Raw genomic sequence first — 8,496 nt, forward strand, 5'->3', positions numbered from 1 at the left:
GACACTCATTCTCTTCTGGAGAGTTGTTTAAATTATACAATGAGTCTGCTTTGCCAGATATCCTACTCTGCCTCATCTGCCTGTTAAAACACCTCACACTGATAAATACCAATTTGTTCAAGATTTGACAGCTATAAAATATTAAAATGTGATGTCAATTGCTTTTATGATTTTTCTTTATAAGAGAAACAGATGACTTAAGATCTTGGACAGGTTTGATTTTGTGAATAACCTAAGTATATCTGACTACAAATATGTATACATCTGAAACTAAATATATTAGTCTGAGCCTTACCTAAATATTGTATAAAAGTATAAAAATAAAAGTTCATGTAGATTTAACCAGTAAGGACTATCTTTTATACCTTACATCTGGCATAGGGCAACACTGCCACTTGGAAAATATTCTGTAACTGAACCTGTTATCAATAAGATGTATGTAAAATTTGATGGTATTTTTTACTTGTATTTAAAAATACATTTAAAAATTTAAATGTTTTTTAAAAAGATAATGAGAGTCTGATCTATTTAAAGGTGGATTTTGTAAAACATACAAGTATTTTGCCACTTTACAGCAAAAAAGGATCAAAAATCTCTTTAGATTTTCTTTGATTCCTCTTTCAGATGTAATATTGTGAAGAGCCCAACCTAACCTGAGATAAGATTCTGCCTCCCACCTTGCTTCATGTTAGAATGACTCCCAAATAGTTTAGACTTATGCTCACTTAAAGTTGTGTTCAAAAGATCAATTTTTGTTGTAAAGACTACTGTTGCCTCAAAAGAAACAGGAGATATAATATAACTAAGTAAGGATTGGGATTATAAAAAGTCGTGTTTCTTGGACCATAGCTATTGTACAAACTGAATGCAATTTTGCTATTGTTAAATTCATTTTGTATTTTTCTTGAAAACTTTAATTGTTACATGTTAGTACTTTACAGAAGTGTAACTTTGAATATAACATTACCTCAATTTAACTCGGGTTGTTATTCACTTTCTGGATGGAAAAATTGCCATCAGCTACAGATGACATTTTGGTTTTATAGGGTACAATGATGTAATTGGAAACTGTGTACATGCAGTTTTAACCATCAGGGGCTAGTTTTACAGGTTAAAACTTTAATTTAGAAGAGTCGTAAAAAGTCTGAAATTCTTTGTTGTCTGGGGGGATAAGAGGCTGGATTCTGAGAGATGAGTACTCAAATCTTGTCCATTGTCATTTAGGACCAATTTGCCATAGGAGAAGGTAAAGATTTAGAACACAGAATTCAGCATCAACACCTTTGCCCCAGGGCCCATTGTTATTAGGAAAGAATGACCTGGGAGAGGTTTATTGTTTGATCAGTTTCCCCTCCTTCCTTCCAAGTCACACTGTCCTTCCATTTTCTTGGGGAGCTGTCTTATAGGACTATTATTTTTCATAACCCTTCAATACTTCTCACATAGCTCTGCACAACTGTTTGTAAGAAAATGTAGCCATCTGTGAGAGTCAAAGTTGTTCCTATGAGTTTTACCATACCAGATCAATACAAACCCAACGTATACTTGCAGCAATGCCAAACCTACAAAGCTTCTCAGATGATGCACCCAGCCCTGTACTTTCTGTTAGACCTTACCATCTTAATGAGGGGAATAGGAAGGGCTTCCATGTGTGGGAGAATAGGAAGGCAGCTGCACATGAGAAGAGTAAGTGTGCAATCCTGGATCCTGTTGTACACACTCTCTTGTCCTGGCAACAAAATTGGGTCAAAGAAGAGACACAGGAGCAGAAGAAAGCCCTCCATATTCAGAAGTGGAGCCCAACTTGAACCCAAGATTCAAATGCTAGTTCTCTTTCCACCTCCTCAGTTACCTTCCCAGTGGACACTTTAAAACATCAAAATAGACAGGTCTTTTTTCTCTTTACAAACAGGCTAGACTTCCTATGAGAAGAAAATGACCTGTCACCACTTTATGAGCTCTCCTCCACCTGATTGGTTTTAGGATCTGTGACCAGAGCTCTACCACCTCTCATGACTCAAGATTGTGGGAAGATAATCAGCTTTACCTGCATGGATGGGAAGAATGTAAAATTCTAAAGGACTTTTCTGCCACAGTATCATGGCCATTACTCCCTCTAGTCAAAGCCCCTGGATGCATATGACTTCCTGGACACCTCAGCACACTGAGGCTTCAGGGACTATAATGGGACCCAGAGAAGCAGGGAGACTGACTGTGGAGCACCGCTAGGTGTTGGCAGGTAAGTGCATCCCTGCCATCTAGTGGTCATGCAGGGCAATGGTGGAGATCTGTGCACCAGGACCCATGATCTTCCATATAAAAAAGTTGTAATTTTCCAAACTGGTCCTCTCAATAGTGGTCAAAGAGTAGCAACATGATTTCCAGAACTTATTAAACAATGAATTGGTTTTTGCTTTCACCTCTGGAGAAGTGAAAGTCAAAATGTTTACAGGATTTTGATAATTAGGCTGTGTTTTAAGGTCTTAAAGGGAACACTGGAACAATATTCCCTGGACTCCTGAGCTCTAAGGAACCATGAGCCTAGCCCCTTATATCTCATAGTCAGTACGCCTTGGTTGTAACTGACTAATACTGGATGCCTGTCTGCCAGGAGTCAGTGAGAGAGGTTATCATAAAAAGTCTATGCAAAATTGTGAAAAAGATCCTGTTCTTGGAGAAGAGACCAAACAAGGCATATGTATTTAGTCTCAAGTGTGCACCTGGAGAGATTATGAAAATTAGGATTCCTGAGCTACCCTGACTCAGACACTGCAGGTCTGGGGTGTGGCCTGAGAACTTGATTCCTATCAATTTCTCTGGTGAAACAGATGCTGGTTGGGGGCCCACTGTTGGGAACACAACCTGAACCCTAGTGTGACTTGGGCAGAACTACTGAAGAACCAGAGCAAAGGACCTTTAAATGTTTATCAAAGAAAATGAGTTGCTAACAGCTAACCTGTGGATAGCACTTCCCAGCTCAAGTTCAACAGATAGCTAATACCTCCAGGTTAGAAGGATCACAAGTTCCAACACAAGTAATTACCCCCTGAGTTTATCCTTTCCTGTCTTTGGGAACATCCACATGAAATAAAGGAGGTGGCTGTCTATCCAAAAGCAAAATATTACCACACTCAGGAGCCCAAACTCTGTGTCCCAGCTCCTCTCTTGAAGAGTCTACTGTCTCTGTTACATCTTTAAATAAAACTTGTTTTCTATGCAAGTCTTGGCTCACTCAGTTGTCAATCTTCAACACCACGGGACATGATCTTGATTTCCCATATCAATAGGGAACAGATAGCTTTGAGTGGTGAGAACCTCACTCTAATTAAGAGAATTATTCTTTAAAGTGGGCCCATTGTGATGACCCCCAAATGTTTTCTTCTCCAAGAAGCAATTTACCTGTATCCCTGTCTGGTCTAAGTGGATGGGCTATGACACTTTCCTCAGCAAATCACCTATATTCTGCAGGAAAAATGCAGGCCTGAAATAATGTTGATAAGAGGGAATCAAGTTACTCTGAAGAGGGTGACTTTTGTGATCCTTTTTACAGACCAGATCCTGAAACTCAGGATGAGAAAGATAATCTCTAAGAACTTATGTTTAAGAAGCCAATTAGAAACAGCATCGACCAAGGTGACCTACACTTGTCATTGGCAGTGAGGACATGACAGTCTGATGTCATCCAGCTACCAGTCAAAAGTCAAAAGGTGGACCTGGACAGGGCTCTCATGAAACTTACATGAGATCCTCCAATAAAACTAGAGTGCAGGAGAAGAACACTGCTGTCTCCTCTCTGAGAGAATCCAATCTCTTTTGAGAGTGTACCCTTTCCCTTGTACTATCACTTCAATAAACTCATGTCTGTTACTTTGAGTGACATGACTGAAATCTTTGTAACTTCATTGCAAGAATCAGGATATGAAGGTGGATCTTTGCAATGCATTAGTTTCCCAGAAGTCAACAGTCCTGTAAACACTAAATATTTTAAAGAGTTCTCAAGATCTGCATTGATCTTACTTCAGCTACATTGTCAAGTTTTCTGGCTTTTCCAACTCTTCAGGAAAACTCAAAGGGAGAGAGTATAATATAGAGCTAAACATCAGGACTGTCTTTCTCCTCCACATAGTGGATGCCCCACTTGATAGATTTCTTAATAAGCATTGTAGATCTATTGAAATATGATTTGTTCAAAAATAGAATAGCTTTTTACAAACATGACTACTGAGAAAGTGCTACATATAATACAGAAAAAAAAGCAAGCACTTTCAGAGTCCATTTGTCCATTGGACACAATAGGCACCATGCCTAACTCCCATAGAAATGTTTTATTTTGAAATCTAAAGAAAAATAGATGACTTTAATATGTCCTGGATTATATTCATCTTCATACGAGCCACTAGCCCGATGTAAATTTTAACCTTTGCATAGGGAGGAGCATATGAAAGCAGAAGCAAGTCTCTAGGACTCTTAAAAGATGTGCTCCAAAACGTGGCCAGAATTTGGTTGTTCTCAAGGCTTGTATGGATTTAACTTCTTTCCCCCACATTTTATTAGTGCATTACAGTTGTACATAATGCTCAGATTTGTTATATATTTGTACATACACACAATCAAACACTATTATTTAACCAGCACTTCCCCCCTCCCTCCCCACTTGGTCCTACCCCTTGGTTCCTTTCCTTTACTGATCTCCCTTTGATTTTTAGGAGATTCACCCCCAGCTTTGTTTTCCTCTTTTCCCTCTCTAGCTTCCCTGGGGGACATCTAACCCTTCACCTTTTCAGTTTGACTTATTTCACTTAACTTGTTTGTCTCTAGTTCCATTCATTTTTCTGTAAATGACACAATTTTATTTTTCTTTATGGCTGAATAAAGTCAATTGCGTATCTCTACCTCATTTTCTTTATCCATTTATCAATTTATGGACACCTAGGCCAGTTCCATGGTTTAGCAATTGTGAATTGTGCCCCTATAAATATGGATAAGTATGTATCCCTGTAGTATGATGACTTTAGTTCATCAAGATAAATACCAAAGAGTGGTATATCTGAGTCATATGTTCATTCCATGCATAGTCTTTTGAGGAGACTCCATACTGATTTCCATTATACTTATACTAATTGTCAGTTCCCTCAATAGTGTAAAGGTGTTCCTTTTTCTCCATATCCTCTCCAGCATCTATTATTTGTGTTCTTGATAAATGCCATTCTGACTGATGTGAGATGAAATATCAGTGTAGTTTTGATTTACATTTCCCTAATTACTAATGATGTTGAGCATACTTCCATACATATTTTTTGTCATTTGTATTTATTCTTTTGAGAAGTGCCTGTTTAGTTCACTTGCCTATTGATTAATTAGGTAATTGGATTCTTTGAATATTTAATCTTCTCTTGTTCCTTTTTACCATTCTCTTGTCCCCAAATGAAGGGGAATTGAGAAAAGCTGTAGGTCAGTAAGCACTCTTGTTTTCAAGTAAAAGAAAATCAACTCAAACTAACAGAGAAATGTGGGGGCAGTGTTTTCTTTTACAGGTGATAAACCTGGGATAGTTCTGACTGCAGGCACAGCTGGTTTCACTGATGTCTTTTTTTTATTTTTCTGGTTTTTTTTTTTTTGTCTTTTCATCTTTTAGTTTCCATCCCATTTTCTGACTTCCTCTGTAACTACAAGATGGCAGTAAGATTTCCATGCTCAACTCCTATGAGCCATTTGTGGCCCTCTGAAAGAGTCTGTGTGGACCAGTTCAAGCCAACTTGGCAGATTGTGTTTTCTTGTTCAGTGGGTTTCCATACTCCAATTTATTAGACTTGGTCATATTCCCACCTCACAAAACATAGGGTAAAATGCAGAGGAAGGATTCCAGGAAAAATTGGAAGTTATTTCTGGAAGAAGAGAAAACAGACACTGGAGACAGATAAAAATATTCCGGGCAGATTCCCCTGCTATGACTAATGTGGCTAAATTTTCAGTTCAAGTGAGGAACAAAAGGGGATTAGGAAATCAAGATTCCCCCTGATTTTGAGATTACACTGGGATAAAATGGAGCTCTGGTCTCTGATGGAGATGTAAGTCTAAAGATTTATAACAGGAATCCTTATTTATATATGTCTCATTATCAGGTTAATGCTTATGAAACCATTATTCTCTGTATTCAGGAAAGTCACAGAAACTAGGACATCTAAGTAGCTATTCCTCAGTTGCAATCCACTGTTGCAAAGTTTAATGTTAGGAGCTTTGTGTTTCTCTCAAGAAAATTCATTCTTAAAAGTTATTCTAAAGTGGGCAGACACAAGAGAAGTGGAGCTGGTGAAATACTGTGTTTGTCAAGCATAAAAATTTCTTCCTTCCCAAGAGCTATAAGATTGAGATCAAGATCAGAGTTGATAGAGCTCTTACACAGAGTCTCCTTATGCAGGGCACTGCCATGGCAGCAGCCCAGTATCCTGTGTCCTTGTACAGAAACATTCCCAGGCACCAGGCATGCCACAACCATGAGGCCCTCAGAGACCCCCAATCTCAGTCACTGCTATCCCATTCTCTGCCATCACTTTCCACACTCCCCTCTGATATGCAGGGGAATAGCTGACTACACCACAGAGTTGGGAAGCCTCTATGTCACCTCATGGCACTGTGAAAGAACCCAGGTATCAGGACACCTCCTTTTCATAGACAAGGAGACCAGGGCTCAGAGAGTGTTAAACTTCCTTCCCAAGGCCACTGGTCTTGAAAGTGGTAGAGCCAGAAAATAAGAAAAATCCAGCCTCCAAAGGTATGTTTTAAATCATTCTTGGACTACCAGTGCACTAATAGTCTCCCTGAGGTACAAAAAATTATCATAGACCTTGAGAAGAAAGAGAGGAATCAGAAAAGATGAACACTCTTTGATAGCACCTCATGGAGGCTCCACACCAGTCAGTTTGTGGCTGAGTTTGAAAAACTTCCTGTCAGCTCACATCTTCTAGTGGTTTCCAAATATATTTATTTCCACATCATCCTTGTAACTTTTGCACTTGAGTTAATTTTGTTTACTTATTTTTCTTAAGTCACCTTGCCTGTTTTACTTACTAAAATATATTAAAAACCTCAGTGGTTTATGAAAATTTTCAATAAAAATGAGTATCATTTGCCCCAAATAATAATTGACTTCAAAATTCCATAGAACTACTAAATTAATTACCAGTCATTTGTGCATCATTCAAAATCATTCATCTGAGACAGGGTCTTCAGACTGAGCTTGGAGAATTGGAGCTACTGGGTCATACCAGAACACCAATGACCCCTGTGCTCTTCTGCCATATGCAGTTATCCAGGCACTCCTTCAATCTCCATTGCACTCAGAGATAAATGTGGGGATGTCCCAAATTTCCTCAGCCAGGAGGCCAGGAAGATATACTACCCCAAATGTAGTCAAGTTCACACACTTCAAAACCAGGTTCCTGGTTCTGGTCACTGCATCCATAGTTTCCAACCACATATGCTTTTAGATGTGATCTAATTGAGGGGTCATGGTTTTTTCCAACAACTTCTTTCCTGACCATTGAGTCATATCATAACTCCCAATTTAACTATTCTGAGATTACTGCTTGTTAAATTCTCTAGGAAGAAGAAAACAGGTTTGCACACTATCCCCAGGAAGTCAGGTAGTACTAGGCTGAGCAGTCACATCTTTTCCCACTCTCCTACTATCCATCTGCTTCTCAAATGTCTGCCAGAGACCAATCTCCATGGAAGAACAGAGGAGCCACCAAAGGAAAAAAGGGCTTTTGAGAGCATGCAGGAAAATGCCCTCAGTGTACAGAGAAGCAAGTCAGCCCTGAGGGCCTTTGTCTCCCATCTTGCACAACCAGCTGAGGTACAGCTATATTGAATTAATGTTCCCTGACTCCTGTCACATGGTCATTGTTTATTCAACTGAAAATATTTCCACCACAAATTACATTGGGCTTCTCACTCCAAGGAAAGATTATTAACCCTTCACTCTAGAATAATCTAGTTTCTATAATATGACAATGCAGTCACAGGTATATTCTGTGACCTGGAAAGTTAACCACATGATCTGCTAGATGCAAATGATCCTAAAGAAGTAGAAATCACAGGCATGGGTCACCTAAAAATATTTAAAAATGCCAACCCACTCCACCCTCCTCCTGAAGACTCCAAGACTTTCCATCCTGTGAATGGGAAATATTTTATGTGACTTCATAAACCAGATGCTGCACATGTAGTAAATTTTATCTTCCTTAGAAAGAACTATGGAGTCATTGTCTTTCAGGTGTCAGGTTGTGGCCTGTGCCCTTTTCTCTCACAGTCAGCGACTCTACTTCCTGTTGATCAGCCCTAATCTGCAACTGAGCTTCAGTCTGGCTACCTCTGAGTCTTCTTCCAGTTTTGGTGGGGGATAGCCAAGAGGGGAGACTGTTTCCCACCATCCAAGATTCAGCACAACTTCACCAGGAATAGAACTGAGTAGGAGCAAGTGACACAGTCTAAGGT

The sequence above is a fragment of the Sciurus carolinensis genome, unplaced genomic scaffold, assembly GCF_902686445.1.
Source record: "Sciurus carolinensis unplaced genomic scaffold, mSciCar1.2, whole genome shotgun sequence".
Classification (NCBI taxonomy): domain Eukaryota; kingdom Metazoa; phylum Chordata; class Mammalia; order Rodentia; family Sciuridae; genus Sciurus; species Sciurus carolinensis.